The sequence below is a fragment of the Prionailurus bengalensis genome, chromosome E4 (assembly GCF_016509475.1).
Source record: "Prionailurus bengalensis isolate Pbe53 chromosome E4, Fcat_Pben_1.1_paternal_pri, whole genome shotgun sequence".
In the NCBI taxonomy this organism is placed as follows: domain Eukaryota; kingdom Metazoa; phylum Chordata; class Mammalia; order Carnivora; family Felidae; genus Prionailurus; species Prionailurus bengalensis.
This window is the reverse complement of record NC_057360.1, coordinates 57,708,961-57,728,077: the sequence shown is the minus strand read 5'-3', so window position 1 is coordinate 57,728,077 and position 19,117 is coordinate 57,708,961.

Genomic DNA, 19,117 nt, shown 5'->3' with positions numbered 1-19,117 from the left:
GGAAAAACCTTTCGCTGGATGGATGGGTAGACACTCTCTCCTGAACTCTGACCACAGTGTTTCAGACAGAACAGTTTGCATACATTAATCGATAGCTGTTACACAGTAGTCCTTCATCAAGTGCCAGAATTAAATTCTTGAAAGCCCCGGGGCGCCTGGGTGGCTCAGTCCGCTGAGTGTCCGACTTTGGCTCAGGTCACGATCTCGCGGTCCGTGAGTTCGAGCCCCGCGTCGGGCTCTGTGCTGACTGCTCAGAGCCTGGAGCCTGTTTTAGATTCTGTGTCTCCCTCTCTCTCTGCCCCTCCCCCGTTCATGCTCTGTCTCTCTCTGTCTCAAATATAAATAAACGTTAAAAAAATTTTTTTTAATAAATAAATAAATAAATTCTTGAAAGCCCCATGGGATGTGAATTGAAGAACTGAAGATTCTATTAGGACTATAGTGCCAGAAGACAGAGGTTCCAAAAGAACCCAAAAATTAAAAAAAAAAAAGTTCCTAAATATTTTTCACAGCAAAGTAAGTACACAATTTAAATTTTTAAATGTTTCGCAGTAATCATTAGCACCACAAAATTAAATATTTGCCATCCTTTCTCAAAGCCATGGTGTCCCCAGCTCCACCCTATTAGCATTTCAGGTCCCATCATTCTTACGGGGGTGGGGGCTGTCCTGTGCATATCTGGCCAAATACCGGGACTTCTCGCCTCAGTGGTGACAACCAAACATGTCTCCAGACATTCCCAAACATCCCCAGGGGAGAAACCGCCCCTGGTTGAGCTCCCGGGCACCACGTCCTTGTCCTGGGCTGCTTTTCTCAGCATTTCAATGAGATGCTTGCAGATGCGTTTGCTTTGTTCTGAGTGAGTCCCGTACCAACAGACACATACCCCGCATCCAGTCCTTCCCCCGGCTATCCAATGCTATCTGGTTTTATGGTTCCAGATTGTTCTGCCCGGCTCCAGAAGAAACATGGGAACCTTGCAGCTTGAGACAGAAAAAGCTTTCACCAAACTTTATCTAAATAATGTGCTCAGCTCTCTGTTCTGATGCCTTTAACTCCCCACCTCCTTCTCCCCCCCTACACACACACACACACACACACACACACGGGTGTAAAGACTCCCTTGCAGACTACATCATGCCAAAGTCCCCCTCCTGAGCCTCTCTCTCCTGCTCTGTCTCTGGCATGACGTCTCTTTTCTAGTCCCTAAAACAAGTCTCCTAACTTTTTCTAATTATCCCCAGCTTGAGTGACTCACAATTCTGGGTTTTCATCATTTCAGCAAGATGTGCAAAGGCAAACCTAGACATATGAGAACTTTGGGGAAAGAAATCGACGCTAAGGGGAAGGTGACCCAACATTCTGCATTCGATCTAAGGTTTATAGCTACCAAAGCTGGCGTGACTACTCATGCTGCCCGTGTGGGGGCACAGGGACCTTCCTGGGCTCTCCTTTGCCACCCTGAGCAGTGCATGGTCACTCCCAGTATTGGCAGGAGAATCCTAGGACTCCTGCTCTGACGTAGGAGGGGTTATAACTTTTTCAAGGGAGACTGCATCTCCAACAAGGATGTGACCGTGCAGGAAATTTCCCTTAAATGGCAACTCTGGGGTCCCTCTGGATGTTGCCCTAACCAGAAATGCCCTTTGGGTCTCTTCAGTGTCAAAGTGCCATGATGGCCTCCAGACCCCCCGTGCGGTATCTTCTGGCCAGACTCCAAGTGAGATGGTGTCATTGACTGTTTGCTGGTAGGAGGAGTGAATCTTTTCCTAACCCTTCCGTCTCCCTCTCTAAGTCTCAATGCCCTACTGGGTCTGGACTGACAAGATTCAGCTCCATTGACTTCTTAGAAACACGGGATAGAAATGGCCAAATTAGGGGCGCCTGGGTGGCTCAGTCGGTTGAGCGTCTGACTTCTCAGGTCATGATCTCGCAGTTCGTGAGTTCGAGCCCCGCGTGGGGTTCTGGGCCGACAGCTCAGAGCCTGCTGCTTCGGATTCTGTGTCTCCCTCTCTCTCTGTCCCTCCCGCCCCTCGCACTCTGTCTCTCTCTCAAAAATAAATAAACATTTTAAAAAAAGAAAGAAAGAAATGCCCAAATCAGCCACGCCCTCAGGGACAGGAAACAGTGACCTCCCACATCCTTAGAGAAGCACCTCTCTTATCCACCATCCATGTCACATGGCACTGCATCGCCCAGACCCCAGTATCTGCCTCTTCCCCATCAGACTGCAAGCTCCGTGAGAGCTGGAATATAGATCGATCACCGCTGATCTCCCAGCACTGATCACAGTACCTGGAACACAGCAGATGCTTGATAAGCACTTCATGAGTAGAAAGGAGAAGAAGCCCGGTTTCAAGCATGTCATGATTTTACAATTCCCAAGCTGCTGCCGGAAGAACCGGGCAAAGGGAGGTAAGAATGAGTTTGCACATTTGGTAAAAGAATTCGTGCTCTAGGAAAGAGGTTTACCCTAACTGGTTTCCCATCCCGGACAAAACTGACAGATCTTTCTGGTACTCTGACATTTGGTTTCTGGGCTTGTGTTTGTTTAATCAATGAAAGTCGAGATGACTGGCTTCTCTCCACACCGTCCTCACAGCTTCTGGGAGTTCCAAGGCAGAGCTAGAGCCGGGGAGGCTGGGGGGAGACCCCAACGTCCCACGGTTTTCCAAGCCATGTACTCACCCACCCTGCTCATGCACCGAGTCACCAAAACCCAGTTGCCAAACTGGGGGGCGCTGTGGGTTCAGGCAGTCTGGAGCTGAGGAAGGATTTTATTTCTCGTATCTTCTCCATTCTTGTCGTAGTAAGCGAATCACACCTTTGAATGTCAGCCAATCCCCTGACAACCAGTCAGTAGACAGAGAGTAATTGTCAAGGGGCGTGGCCTGTGATTGAGGACACACTGACTGTAACTTCTGCGTGGCCTGATTCAAGACCTCTTTTGCAAGCTATGCTCCCTTTAAATACGGAAAAACAGAAATGGGAGTCGAATTGGTGAAGCAACTTTGGCAAACAATTGGGCAGCATCCTTTAGAATTTTAAATGATCTTACCCTATAACCTAGTATTCTAGTTCTCCCTCGGAAAACACATGTGTGAATAAGCTAATGAGTAATAAAGCGTGCACAAGGATGTTAACTGAAAACCTGGAAATGAACAAAATGCCCAACAAGAGGTGAAGGGCAAAATAAGCTGATAGAGCCATACTAAATAATATTTGGTGCACGCAGCAGTTGAAGTGCAGTTAACTTGTTTGTACTAGCATGAGGAGGTCTCTAAGACATGTTAGGTCTTTAAAAACTGAATATAAATAACACAGTAGGAGCCCATTTGCTTAAAGCATACATCCGTGTGTGTGTGTGTGTGTGCACGCACACACAAAAACACACTACACAACCTAAATCTTTTCTATAAATACAACAACCCTAGAATGTAAATCGATCGGGAAATGTGTGGAAAGGTCCACATCAGTCTACTGACCATGGTTACCTTAGGGTTAGAGTCAGAGAAGGAGAGAGAGGAGCAGAGAAGCCGAGGGTGCTGAGCAGGACAGAGTACGGTCTGATGTGTAATATTTTAGCTTTTACAAGAAGATAATATTCATGTGCACCTTGAAAATGTAACAAATCCAAAAATGGGCTGGGGGGACTACACCTCTCCATCTCTGCAGGGGAAGGAAGGCTATTAAACGGAAATCCCAGGAAATAGCAGCTCTTAGAATTAGCACAATGTCCTGAATGTGGGCAGGACTTGCACGGCTGAATTAATGCACTGACAATGCTCCCAATGCAAAAACGTAAACCCTTCGCCTTGAGAATTCTTCACCAGGAAGGGCTCTTCTGTATTAGGCAGAAAGTTGGACTAGATCCCCTTTAGTGTTAGATGCCTGGAACGCAGTGTCATCATCCAGTGTGTGATGACAACAGGTACAATGTACTGAACATCGACGTTTGCCCAGCACAGCCTGGGCACCTCACATGCCGTGTCTCAGCCAGTGCTAATCCCGGAGGTTTGTAGAGTTATTTCCACCCTACAAGTGAGGAAACCAAGTTCGTAATAAGCAGTGAGCTGAGGTATGGAGCCAGATGTGCTTTATTTCAAAGCCCATTCTTTTCACCCCGATGCCGCAGAGTGCACGAGAATTTGGGGGCTCTGCCCCCTGGAAGAGGGTTAGGGGTTTTTGGAGGGGCCCTTTCTAAAATGTTTCCCAAAAGTTTGGAATAGCCCTATAGCTTCTTGGGGACCACGGAATAGTTTCTCTGTGTCCAATAAAATGAAGTTGCCTCTATAGAACATTCTTCTGGATACGGCATTCCTCAAATTCTGTCCCAGGAGCTGTGTGATCATGAAGTTTCACTGTCATTTGAAAGAGGTCGATGGAAAAAGGAAAGGAGTCCCAGGTGGGACAGATCTGAATGGTGTAGCAGAGGAAATGCTGTCCCCATGAACACAAGCAGCTGGGTGTCTGGACGCACCATAAAATTTTATTGTGAAATGCGCAGATGATGGGCCCAGCTGCAAAGCATCAGGAGGGTTTATCGTGATCTCCCAGTGCATTCTGGGTGTGCTCCCCTTTGACACTATTTTTGTGGGCTGAACCTAACTGAGATGAAGACGTCAAAATTACTTCAAGGTGCCGTCCTGCTGGGAGGCACTCCATGGGCTTCCCTCTCTGAAGCTCATCATACCATTTGTCATGACCAGCAGCGAGAACAAGAAGTATTAAGCATTAACCTGAGAAGACGACGGGACCTGGAGTTTAGGAAACCTTTGTGGGTTATATCCCTATCTGACAGACATCATCAGTTACCAAGCCTACTGTGAGACCTGTGGCCCTATTGGCCACACTTTGTCACTGAGCAAGATCACCAAATCATGCTATACAACTACACGCTTGTGTTTCAGGGAATGAGATCATCTACAACCTAAAACTAGTTTGACTCTGTCCACTCACCCCACAACACCTTACAGGCAGTTCTGTCCTTGGTAAAAATCCCTCCTTCTAAGTAAGGCTTTGCCTTTTCCCTTAAAGACCATGATATCCTCAATCAGGCTTTCCCCTATGAACCATAGGACACAAAAAGTGTTTGGGATGACTATTTTCTCTCTCACAAGGATAGTACATAATCAGTTCTATTTCAGCCGCACTGGAAAGAAGTTGGATCGTTACATAGAATGGATGTCTTCCACATCACGGCAGAATTCTCTTACTGAACCCCCATTGAGAAGGGCTTAGGAAGGCCTCCGGAGTCATACAGCATAAGATTCAGTCGTAGAATCTCATGAGGAAAGGGCTTCATACAAAGGATCCAGTTCAACCACCCCATATATATATATATATATATATATATAGATTTGCATATTTATCTTTGAGAGACAGAGATAGAGAGCGAGACGGAGAGACAGAGAGAGACAGGGAGACAGAATCCCAAGCAGGCTCCACGCTGTCAGTGCACAGCCCGACGGCGGGCTCGAAATCACAAACTGTGAGACCGTGACCTGAGCAGAAACCAAGAACGGGACACTCAACCGACTGAGCCACCCAAGTGCCCCAAACAATGTCCCCTTTTTCGTACGTGAATTCTCAGTGATACCCTGAAAAGTAGTCAGTCTCTGCCCGAACAGCTCAGCCATCAGAGGCAGCGAACACCAGGAAGAAGAGTGCTCACTGCTAGAAGCTTTTCCTCTGGACGAGGTAGGAAGGGACCAGATGACAGGGAGCCTCGAAAGCTACATGAAGACACGGGGACTGCATCTTGCAAGTGGTGGCAAACCATCAATCCCCAGCTCTCTGCCGGGCCAGAGCAACCCCATGTTTGTTCCCCTCTGATTCTGCCAAAGCCCGTTATGTTACTGCAGGGAGGGGCACCCACAGAACTGTCGACAAGTTTAGAAATCTGATGCGGGGCCAGCAGGTAGATGCTATCAACAGGTAACACCATCCATCTCACTCGAGGAGATTTACTTGGCCGGGCAGACAGCGCCTCGAGGAATGCTATCTCTACCCATAACCTACCACGATTCCCCTGCCTCCTTGGAGAACTTGAAAATACCCCGTCCTGATGTCTTATCTTGTTTTCTCACATCAGGCCCGGGCTGAGGTTTCAGGTGTCAGGCTGCAGCCAGAAGGGAGATTTATGGTCCTGTTATCAGGGCTAGACAGCAAGAGGCTGTGGTCACACGGTGGGGAGACAATAGCCGGGCGGGGAGGGCCACGAGGAGGGCTGCTGGTCAGCACCTGGAATCACCTGTGCCCACACGGTCCCCGGGGGCAGGTGGACTGGGCTGGGGGTTGGAAATAGAAATGTTCCATGGGTGCTGGGAAAACAGCTCCCTCCACGCGAGCGCTCTGAGTGCAGTCACTTACCGGCTCGGGTGGTTATTGCCTATGGCTAAATCCACTGTCACATATTTCAGAGGTGCTAAATCATTCCGGCAATGTATAAAATAGAAAGCCCATCACAGCTGCTCGGGACTGAGGAGGTCATGATAAACGGACAGTGAGTGAGAGGACCCTTGGGGGCTGACGCAGGCCCATGTTCAAGCCATAGAAGAGGCGTCCTGTTGACTTGTGCCATATGACAGCTGGTCTGCCCCCACCCTCCAAGGACAAAAATGAGAGGTTGCAAGCCAACTTCTCCTTCTCAGGCAGGGGCAAGAGGGGTAGGCAGGAACAAACCTCATTATTATAGCAGCCCCGGGTTTTCTCAGTCAGCCATTTACCTTTGTGAGACCTCCCATCTCCATTTCTAACAAAGCCTCCTCAACTAAATATATATACACCAACATATAACATATAATCCTTTTTTACATTCTCTCTATACAGATATAGATTAGATGAGATGAGATTAGATTACAGATACGCATTGTAGATTATAAATATGTATGTATTACAGATATAGATTATAATTATAGAGATATGTTATCTATATCTCATATCTATATGAGATATATATATCTATATATCTATAATATAAATATCTCATATCCATAATATATTATCTCTATATGTAATCTAGATGGCATTTGATAAATGCCACAAAATATAGTATGATGAGCTAACTGCTTCCCCATCCCGAACCGTACCCTCGTGTTGCTGGACCCTGAACACACAATCCCTGCCACTGTCCCCCGTGATGCCATGAGTGGGGTATGCCAGGAGAGAAGCTCTCCCACAGCTCTCTCCCAGCCTTCGGGTGTGTGCAGAAAAGGCGAGAGCAGACTTCAGTCAACCTCAGGGAAATCCCAACGCTAAGCAACAGGGAGCAGCATCCAACTCTTCCCGCCTTCCACTCAGGCTGCCAGCGGAGAATTTAGATTTGCCAAAGAGATTCTTTTCCAGGCATTAGGCTAAAGTCACCACTTATTCCCCATGGTCTGCCACACGGATATTGTCGCCTGCTGAGTCAGGGCCCTGGGCTGAACCTGAGCAGGTGACCCCAAAGGAAATGGCTGTACTGTGCCCGGGAGCAGCTGTCTCCTTCAGAGCCCTGCTCAAAGCCCAGCCTCTCCAGAGACTCTTCCCTGGTTTACCCTGAGTAATTAAGCAGAGGCTGGACCACATACAACAAATATTTACCGAGTGCGCATTACATGGAGGGCACGATGTCAAGGGGCCATTGCAGTACTGTTAACTCAGCATACATTTATTTGGAAGCTTTTGTTGGTGAAGAGTGGAGGGCAGGGGTGCCTGGGTGGCTCAATCCGTTAAGCGTCCGACTCTTGGTTTCGGCTCAGGTCATGATCTCGTGGTTCTGTGAGTTTGAGCCTCGCATCGGGCTCCGTGCTGACAGTGTGAAGCCTGCTTGGGAGTCTCTGTCTCCCTCTCTCTCTGCTCCTCTCCCACTCACATTGTCTCTGTCTCTCTTGAAATATATAAATAAACTTAAAAAAAAAAAAAAGAGTGGAGCGTAATGGATTCAAGAATGAGCTCTGAGCCATCCTGCCCGGTTCATATCCTGAGTCAGCATCCCTTTGGATATTTTTAAATTAAATGAGTTAATACATTCAAAATGATTAAAACCACGCCCAACACAAAAATAAGCACTCGATATATATTAACCGTTATTATGTTTACACAGTGGCGACGCCCTGGGGATGGAAAGATCAGTAAATTATTCTCCAGCCACCAAAGAAAATGGAACCAACGGGGGCAGAACATGTCAACACAGTGGTGTTTCCCAACCAGTCAGCCATGGCACACGGATATACCCAAAGCATTTCCCAACTATACTGCCAAACGGTAAACAATGCTTGAAAGGAATGTTTGCCACCCTGAGTATACAGCTGGGTTCCTCAGCTAAATCACTGAGTTGAGTGAGGAGACAATATTGCCTGGAGCAGGGGGTAATGCCAATCTTCCACCAAAGAAAAATCGCACCTTACGAGAAAATGTAAAAAATGCAAGAATGTGCCACTGGGTCACAGGTATTTCTAGTTGAGCAACGAGAGTACTCGGGGATACTTTTATCTGCTAATAACACGATACCCAACTAAAGTGGGTAACACGTAAGAACATTTATTACGTTGCAGGACAAGAAGTCTCGAGGAAGGTGGTACAAAGTTGGTCCAGCAACTCAATTACATCATTAAATCCCAGACTCCTCCATCTCTCCAATCATCAGACCAAAGCCCATCAACTTAGTCCTTAGGTATCTATCCCCTAGGATGCAAAACGATTACCAGAGTTCCAGTCGTCACAGGTAGACATGATGATGTTCAGCAAAGAATTTCCAGTGGGTCTCCTTTCTTAGAGTTGCATGTTCCTCAAGGCCCATTGCCAACGTTGAATCACATGGCCCTACCCTAGCAGCCAAAGAGTCTGGGAACGCAAGTGCCTGGCTTCTTTGGCGTCCGTAATGGAAGATGAGCGATACCAGAAAAGTGCATCACCATGAATGCCTGCAGAGCGAGTAAGCGAATCATCCAGAGACCGTGGATGTTTATTCAGACATTGTGAGTTTTTGTTGCGCTTGTGCTATAGTAGTAATTGCGTACTAATTATTACTAACTTGTTGAGTGTGGCTTTAAAACACGTAATCCTTTCAAGCGCATGGCCAAATACTCTAGTGTTTCAAAAGGTACCGCAAACACGGACAGGCTGAGCCCTAGTTCAGTACGTGGCAGTAAATGATAGTCAAGGAAATGAAATGCTAGAGAAGAGACTGGAAAATCAGCCAGGAGATGCATACATATTCACATACTCATTCATTTTTTAATTAATTTTTGAACATCTGCTGGGTGCCTGGCACCGTTTTATAGCGGCGAATAAGACGAAGTCCCTGACTTCGTGGAATTTAAGTCTACTGGGTGTGACCCCGTGGCCTTTAGTCCCCAAGACCCAAAGATTCTATTATCATCCTAGGTTTATAGGAGTTTGTTGTTGTTGTGTTTTTTTGTCTGTAAGTGTTCTTGCACTTGTCGAAGTGTGTCTTGTTTCCCTCCGGACCTCCCACCTCACAAAAGAAGAAACACAGGGCTTCCATTAATCCTGCGCCCCGTGAAAGGAAAGGCTCTTCACCTTTCTTACATTGGCAAATTGGCAGAGTCCCAAAGGGCAGACCGATGCATTTACCCCAGCTTTGTTGCCCGGAAGCCATACCGCCGTGGGCAAGTCACTTGGGGATCCGGTTTTCTCATCTGAAAGTGGGAAAGGTAATAGCCTGCATTGCTACATAACGCTTTAATGACGCGGATCCTCGGTACAAAGCTTAGACAAAATCGGCCCGCAACGGCTGGCGCGTCGCAGGCACTCCGTGTCCGGGAAGCTCGAAGCGGTCTTTGCTGCCATCTGACCTTCTAATCTCGTTTGCCACTTGTCAAATGAAGCCAGCCCTCTGCAGCAGGTGGCCAGGCCAGTCAATTAGTGCCTACAGATGGCACGGTGATCTGCTAATTGCTGCGAGGCTTCCAAAATCTAAATCGGTGTGGTGGCCCAGCTGCCAGGGACATCAAGTTTTCCTCTCTCCCGCCCCTGCCCTCAGCCCTGCTCCTGAGCATTCCAGCGAAAACTCGAATTCTCTGGAGACAGTCAGCAGTTTGTGCTGTTAAAAATAAGTCGTTTGGACCCTGACTGGCCATGTATGAGGACCAAGGAGGCACTGAGTGCCATCTTTGATTTCTTTATGCCCACCCCCACACAAAAATGGTTCCTAATCCATGGGAATTTTGACAATTCTCTCATGGCTCAGCTCTTCAGCTGTCACCTATTCCCTGACTGAGCACGAGGTGAACAGGGGACCTGAGAAGAGACAAGCAATCGCGAGAAACCAGCAAACTCAATTATTTATTCAAGTGGCACAGCAGGGTGTATGCTCACTGCCGTGAATTAACGAATTTTCTGGAAAATTAGCTGAGTAGGGGCACCTGGGTGGCTCAGTAGGTTTAAACGTCCGACTTTGGCTCAGGTCATGATCTCATGGTCTGTGGGTTCGAGCCCCACCTAGGGCTCTGCGCTGACGGCTCGGAGCCCGGAGCCTGCTTCGGATTCTGTGTCTCCCTCTCTTGCTCTGCCCCTCCCCCACTTGTGCTCTGTCTCTCTCCTTCTCGCAGAAATAAACAAACATTTAAAAAGAATTTTTTTTTAAGAAGAATCAAAATTAGCTGAGTGTATCTACATATATAAATATACGCTGTATTTTTTTCCAAATACATAATCAACTCCGTTTCCTAGCAACTCAAACAACCATCTGCTTTTTTTTTGAGCTCTCTCATCACAGATGTCCTTCCTGAGTCTTAAACCACGGCATGGGCCAGGGCTTCCTGCTAGGAAGTATGGGTAGTTTGCCATTTGTGGGGGAAAGGCCCCAGCACATATTTTCTCGTTGCCATTCTAAAAACATGACATGTTACCCATACATCAAAGCATCGGTGTGTCCCTGGAACCTCTACAATAGGCCCGAGATATGGTGGTTGAATGTAATGGAAAATAGTGGAGAAGTGGAGCAGGGACAGAGAGGAAACAGATGGAGAGAGAGAGCTCCCTCTTACACCCCAAAAGGACATATGTCTATGGAGCTGTGTCTTTTTTTTTTTTAATTTGTTTATGTTTATTTAATTTTGAAGGAGAGAGAGAGCACGGGCAGGGGAGGGGCAGGAGAGAGAGAGACAGACAGACAGACAGAATCTGAATCAAGCTCCAGGCTCCGAGCTGTCAGCATAGAGCCCGACGCGGGGCTCGAACTCAGGAACCATGAGATCATGACCTGAGCAGAAGTCAGACGCTTAAAGGACTGAGCCACCCAGGCGTCCCTGGAGCTGTGTCTTCTTAAATAAGAAAAGGAGGAGAAAGAATTTGAGAAGAGGCCAAGCAAAAAGGGGCCCCGTTCTTCCTATTGTCATTCAGGACCAGCATGGATAAGACAAAGCTCCCTTGGAAGTGATAATGCCAAATTCAAGGCAAAATTCAGAAGCCAACTGCAGCTTTTCTGCTCGTGTTGGTCAGTTCAGGCTGCCAAAACGAAATACCACAGACTGGGGGGCTTAAACAACAGAAGGAGGCTGAAAGTCCAAGATCAAGAGGCCGGACAATTTGGTTCCTGATACGGGCTCTCTTCCTGTGCACACAGATGTCTACCTTCTCGCTGGGTCCTCACCTGGCCCGGAAAGAGAGAGAGAGGATCCTGATTCTATTGGGTCAGGACCCCGCCCTGATGACCTTATTGAGCCTTAATCATCTCCCGATAAACCCTATCCAAATACAGTCATTTATGGAGCGAGGGCTTCGACACATGAATTTGAGGACACAATTCTGTCCGTAGCCCTGTTAAAAAACCTTGCCCTTTCTGAAGGCCCCTCACTGTACCCTGGGTGCAGCCATCCTGAGCACGTACTGGGTGCTTCAAGACACAGTGACCCAGGGGCCTCCAACTCACTACAAATCCTCAACTCAACCCAACTCGAGTTCTACCCTCCCCTGTGGTCATAGGCATGTAAAAAGCCCTTTATCAGTATTAAAACTTAGGGGCGCCTGGGTGGCTCAGTCGGTTAAGCGGCCAACTTCAGCTCAGGTCTTGATCTCGCGGTTCGTGGGTTCGAGCCCCACGTCGGGCTCTGTGCTGACAGCTCGGAGCCTGGAGCCTGCTTGGGATTCTGTGTCTCCCTCCCTCTCTCTCTCCTCCTCCCCCGCTCGTGCTCTGTCTCTCTCTTCCTCTCAAAAATGAATAAACATTAAGAAATTTTTTTAATTTTTTTTAAATATTCAAGTTTATATTTGAAAAGCATTGCTGCTTTGTCAAAGGATTCCTCAGATGACATATGCTACATGAACCGTTAAGAGAGGCAGGAGTATCTGGGTAGGAAGGGCTTGGGATTTCTGCCCACTGGAAAGTTGTTAGAAATGAAGGTAAAGAGGAACTAAACTCATGGCACAGGACGACGGTAGATGGACTTTAAGTTGTACCACACTTGCCTCTGTTACTAAAACAAGGCGACATGCTGGTCGTCATTAATATTATTCTTAGTGTTGTTCTCACAAATCTCCATTTTTCTCATTTAAAGAGAAACATGCGGTATATTACATACATAATTTTACACCTCTCAAGATGATCCTGCTCCAAGGCATGGAGAGGAAAAGGCTAAGGCTCTGTCTTCCTCTCAGATTCCACCTACATTCTATTTAATTCAGCCAATATTTAGGGGAAGCAAAAGATTATCCTCGACACTGACAAAGCTGAGGGTCAGGAAGGGTGATCCCACCACACCCAAGGTCTTTCGCTCTCTCCTCCCTAGTCTGTAGGTCCCGGGGCCGTGCCTGGGCAGAAGCACAGAACCGGACCAGTGCATGCAAAGGACCCTCCACCCATCTTGGTCTGGAGCGAGAATAGGGCACAGCTCCCACACCCACAGAGAAGTCAGACCGAGGAAATGATGGCGGCGACGTCTCAGAAGAGCCCCAAGGTGTTCCCCCATGCCCGGGTCATTCGCCTCACTTCCTTCCCCTCCTCTCCTGGCTTCCTTCTCTCCCTGTCCTGATTTGCTTCTCACTTGACTGTGCCCAAAAGGGCTTGTGTGCGCTTCTTGGAGATCGACAACGCACATCGGTGAAAAGTCTCGCAATTAAAAGAAAACTTATTTAACCCAGTGTTTCCCACATGCATTTCTTTCCCATGGCAGTGCGCAGCCCCACGGGTGACTTCTAAGTGTTGCCGACCAGTTTTCAAATACTCACTGAGCTGCCTTCATTATAACCCCTAAGATGATAGTGTTTGCTTTCAGTTCTCTCCCACCTCCTAGGCACGTCTCCTCGCTTTCGGCAGACCATCCTTACCCCTTCTCTGCACCTTGCGACCTTAGATTCAGATCTTCTTCACGACCCTCAGACACAGAGGACCGCCGAACAAAACCTGTACCTGCCAAACAAAACCTGATGCTCTAGGCTGGAATTTCCAACTGGGAACTCTAAGGAACACTTATCGTCAAGAAAATATTAAAGAGAGAAAACTCACGATTAAATATGTTTACATATTAAATTCCCCCCTTTGGTATTTATAAGACACATTACTGAAGGCTCTGAGAAGTCTTGTATTAGAGAAATTTATCTAACCTCCCTTTCCCAAATGCATTTGGCCGCACTGCCCCTTTTTAATAACACCTAACAAAGAAAGAATCACCAGTCCACAGAATACCCTTTGAGGAACTCTGCTGAAGCCCAGTTTTCTCCTCTGAACCGCTCCTGTGCCATCAAATCCCCCCTGTTTGCTGTCTCATTCGGTCAGAATGGTTAGAATAGTTGAGCTAATAATGGCTCATTGAGTTAAGAACAGCAGCACACTATTCGGTACTGGTTGCTACTCCACAAAATACTCCGGAAAAAAAAAAATCATTTTACAGATGAAGAAACTGAGCCCTAAAGAAGGGAAGGAACTTTCTCAAGTCTTGCCCAAGCAGGAGGTAGCAAGCTGAGAGCTAAATCCAAGCCTCTGTGATGATTCCTTTTAAACTGGCCACTCTTGTCAATCAGGGGTTAATAGGCTCACTTTCCAGAGCTGTTTACATTTTAAAGTCAACGAGAAGAAATACTTTAATCCCAGAAGAATGAAGTGAATCCCTACTGACAGGGATCACGGAAGACTTTGAGGAAGCCAAGGAGGCTGGTCTTCCTTCAGACCACAGCCCTCTCTCCCCGTGGGTGCAAGGAAAGTTTTGCCTGCTTGGGCAAGGAACCCTTCCACCCTCCTCCAAACTAAGGTTGTAAGGTTCTGCAAATAGCCATGTATTTGCGTGGAGGCACAGCGAAGGAGTGGGGCTAGCTAAGAATAAGTTGGGGGGCGGGGGAGCGCCTGGGCGGCTCAGTCCGTTAAGAGTCCAACTTCGGCTCACGTCATGATCTCACGGTCTGTGAGTTCGAGCCCTGCCTCGGGCTCTGTGCTGACAGCTCAGAGCCTGGAACCTGCTTCAGCTTCTGTGTCTCCCTCTCTCTCTGCCCCTCCCCGGCTCACGCTCTGCCTCTCAAAAATAAACATTAAAAATTTTTTTAAGAATAACTTGGAATACTCTGATTTGTGCAGCCCACCGACTCTTCCATCTGTTAATAGCTTGGGTCGTGGTCTTATTCTAAGGGGGCCAAACTGAAACCGACTGCCCATCACACGTGAGTTTTTGCCGACAAAAGGGACGGGTCCATGAAATGCTGGCTGTATGACGCTGAACGTGATGCCTTTCAAAACCAAGTGGTTCGCTAGATATTTTCTGAAGACGATAATCCTGAGAAATCAGTACCCGTTTCAGCACATATTTGCTCCCAATGGCTGGCAAACTCCCCCCAAGTCCTCAAATCAGAATTTGGGGTGCGCTTCCGTTGAAGAGATTTTCCAGGAGGCATCCCTTCTAATGTATTCTGATTTCAAACGCGTGGCCTGTGATGATCACAGAGTCCGCGGTGAAGCAGCAGAGGAATTTACTGGAGCCACCCGATGGCCATCTCATTAGGCTCCAGTCCAGTTCTGTTTGTACTTCTCCATCACCTTTATTTGTTTAAGAGGCCTGACAAGGCAAACACTCCTGATGCGATGTTTACATTGCAGCTTTCACTGGAGCTTATTAAACTCATCGTTACTTCATATAAGCTGCAGATATGTGGCTAGGGCCAGTTAGTGTTGACAGTAAGTAACAGACACCCTGTCACAAGGTAACATGTTTATACACTCCATTGGATGCCTGGTGGATTTTGTCCCTGTAAAACTATCACAGATAATGAAGCTACTATCAGATAAGTGACTATAATAAATGGCTACAATTAGGTCTCTGGTTGATGAGAATGCTTGGTGGTCTCTCCAGCTTGACTTAGACAAATCCCAGGCCACAAAAAAAAAAAAAAAGTGGGGGAAGGGGATCAAAAATCAAAGGCAAATGAGATTGATTTAATGGAACACGATTTGATTTCAAAAGGAGCAAGAGTTAGAAGAAATCCAGTTTGCATCTTTGCTCTCTCCCTCCTGACCCTCCTTCCCTTCCCTTTGTCTATTGCAAAGAAAGAAAGAAAGAAAGAAAGAAAGAAAGAAGAAGGAGGGAGGAGGGAAGAAAGAAAGAAAGAAAGAAAGAAAGAAAGAAAGAAAGAAAAAAGGAAGGAAGGAAGGAAGGAAGGAAGGAAGGAAGAAGGAGGGAGGAAGGAGGGAAGAAAGAAAGAAAGAAAGAAAGAAAGAAAGAAAGAAGGAAGGAAGAAGGAGGGAGGAAGGAGGGAGGGGGGAGGGAAGAAAGAAAGAAAGAAAGAAAGAAAGAAAGAAAGAGGAAAGAAGGAAGGAGGGAGGGAGAAAGGGAAGGAAGGAAGAAGGAGGGAGGAAGGAGGGACAGAGGAAGAAAGAAAGAAGAAAGAAAGAAGAAAGAAAGAAAGAAAGAAAGAAAGAAAGAAAGAAAGAAAGAAGAAAGAAGGAAGGAGGGAGGAAGGGAAGGAAGGAAGGAGGAGGGAGGAAGGAGGGACAGAGGAAGAAAGAAAGAAGAAAGAAAGAAAGAAAGAAGAAAGAAGGAAGGAGGGAAGAAGGGAAGGAAGGAAGAAAGAGGGAGGAAGGAAGGAGGGGGAAAGAAATAAAGAAAGAAAGAAAGAAAAGAAAGAAAGAAAGAAAGAAAGAAAGAAGAAGGAAGGAGGGCGGGAGGGAGGGAAGGAAGGAAGAAGGAGGGAGGAAGGAGGGAGGGGGAAAGAAAGAAAGAAAGAAAGAAAGAAAGAAAGAAAGAAAAAGAAAGAAAGAGGAAAGAAGGAAGAAGGAGGGAGGAAGGAGGGAGGGGGAAAGAAAGAAAGAAAGAAAGAAAGAAAGAAAGAGAGGAAGGAAGGAAGAAAGAAAGAAGGAAAATTCTGGAATCAGGTTCTTCTGAAGTTCTAAAGCACTCTGCATGCCTCCTCCCCAAATGCCCCAAGGATATCTAGACTGGAAGAAAACACCACTATGCCTCTAAACTCGGGGAAGCTTCTCCAGAAGAAAGAGCCCATCTGGGGCAGTTACTGCACCCAGAAGAAAAACCGGAGAAGAGAATAAATCCCCAAAGGCTCTTGGCATGAACTTCAATATCGCTCTACGGTCAAGGCTCCATCCATCCATCCTTGGGGCGGCTCGCAAGGCGAGACTATAATCACTCCTTTAAAGGGTTTTTGTTACACCAGGCAGGCTCTCATTACATGCCTGCGAAATAATAGCACACAATTTAAGTGCTCTGATGAAAAGGTCTTTAAAAGACATTTATTTTCTTGTACGGAATAGTCATTTCCAGGATGGCTTGTAGGTTTACAGTGAGCTCTATATATAGACGTATAACCTGAGAATGTGCTGGAAGCAGGTGTGTAGGGCCCTTTTAAAGGACTTAGAAGATGACACCAGCCAAGTGGAAACGGATTGGCAGTCAAACGCACTGTGGGCGCTGCACAATTAGTTTTCTTCTGTGACAACAATTTTGTTGACATCGCATCGCGCCCGCTTGCCCCAGAGGTCTCCCCACCGTCCTCTGCCATCCTCCCTTCACGCACCTCCTCCTCCCCACCCCCATTCTCCTACCCCTGCCTCCCTGAATCACGGCCACGTTTTAGAATTTGGCTAGAGGAGAAATGCTTTTCCGAAGCAGGGTGTTTACTCTGGGGGGTTCTATTTTCCTTTGATTTAATATTCCTAATAATAGTTTCAGGGGAAATTACCGTCCATGGTAGAGTGATTCCCCCCAGGAATAAATGCTCCGGGAGGTGGGGATGGGGAGGGGGTGATTGATGGGGCTTTTTGTATATCCCTGTTGCCAGAAGACCTCATAAACTCAGGAAAGCTGTCCAGGCATCAGTCTGTTTACCTTTTCACGACTTTAAAGGTGATTTATTTGACCTTTGAAAACTGGGATCATACTTCTTCCTGAAAACAGTGCACATTTCAGCATAAACGGTGACAGTCAAGACGGTAAGGTCTCCAGTTTAAGGTCCTTTATCACTATTTTTCTCATTCTAATCTGAATGGGAAACGTCTGCTGGGGTCTCGGTACAAGCATATTTGAGGAACGTTGTCTAAATACATGGAGATAAGTGTGCGTTTATGTACCATACGTACGTACAGTTCTCATAACGGTTTTTAACACTAGTTAGAAACGCCCCGGGTATCAGGGAAACAAAGAGGTAGCACGGGTAAAGAAAAGCCTTGGGATTCCAGATAGGACCTGAGCTTTCACTGGCTGGTCGTTACCCTAGACGTACAATTTAGCACCTTGCAAGCGAGAACTCTGGAGCCGAACCACCGGCACGGGACGCCCAGCTCTATCACTTAGTATATAATGGTGGCGAAGACACGTGACTTCTCCGCGCCTTGACGCCGTTATCTGTAAAATGGAACGATTACAGTGTCTCTACCTCACAAGGTTGCTGTGAAAATTAGAATAAATTGAAGCACATAGATTGCTTACAATAACGCCTGGCATATGGAAAACAATACGTGTTCGTTACTGTGACTCTCTGGAAAGGGGGGTAAATAATTATCCCTACAACAATACATGCAGCAATTAGGAGCGGACAATAGACAGTGCATATTAAGCCCCTCGTACAAGGCGACATGCTCCACAAATGCCACTCACCCCTCGGACGGAAAACAACTCACGAAGATCGTTTAAGTCCCTCGAAGCGGCGCTGCGACTACAGACATTTTCCTAACTTTCTTTTACTCAAACGCCGAAGCAATATGGCAGGCTCTTTGTAGCTTCGTTTTACATGCGAAGAGACAGAAGGGGTAAACAATGAATGACTTACTCAAGGTCGCACAGCTCCTCACACAGCATGTGCATAGAATGCACATGCAATCTATGTGCATTCTGATTAAAATTCTATAGTATTACAATGTGGGGTATTCGCTGACCAGTAAGGGATGAAACAATAGCTACCGGTTCTTCGGGTTTGGGGGGCCCACTTCCCCAAAGCCACCAGTTTCGCCTTCAGAGGGACCCAACCAGCAGTGGAAACGGTGCGTAGAACAGAGTGAACGTCATTAGCCAGGTCAGTCTTTCTCTGAGATTTAACAACCAAGAGAGGAAATGAGGGAAATCGTCCAATGGCGCAGACCGGATCGGGGCAATTGCTTTACCAACTGGACTCTTGGTTTCGCTTCTAAGGAACATTAGAAAGGACATTTGGTACCAGTAAGATTTCTATTTTAAAACGTTTTTTATAACGTTTTTTATAGCGTCGGAGCGCCTGGGTGGCTCAGTCGGTTGGGCGTCCGACTTCAGCTCAGGTCACGATCTCACGGTTCGTGGGTTCGAGCCCCGCATCGGGCTCTGTGCTGACAGCTCAGAGCCTGGAGCCTGCTTCAGATTCTGTGTCTCCCTCTCTCTCTGACCCTCCCCCGTTCATGCTCTGTCTCTCTCTGTCTCAAAAATAAGTAAACATTTAAAAAAAATTTTAAATAAATAAATAATAAATAAATAAAACGTTTTATGTCTCTTTAGAACCCAATCCATCAATAGAAGAGTGAGCACTGCAACGCGAATCCATGCTGTTAAAATAAAATTGAGTTCGGGGCGCCTGGGTGGCGCAGTCGGTTAAGCGTCCGACTTCAACCAGGTCACGATCTCGCGGTCCGTGAGTTTGAGCCCCGCGTCGGGTGCTGGGCTGATGGCTCAGAGCCTGGAGCCTGTTTCCGATTCTGTGTCTCCCTCTCTCT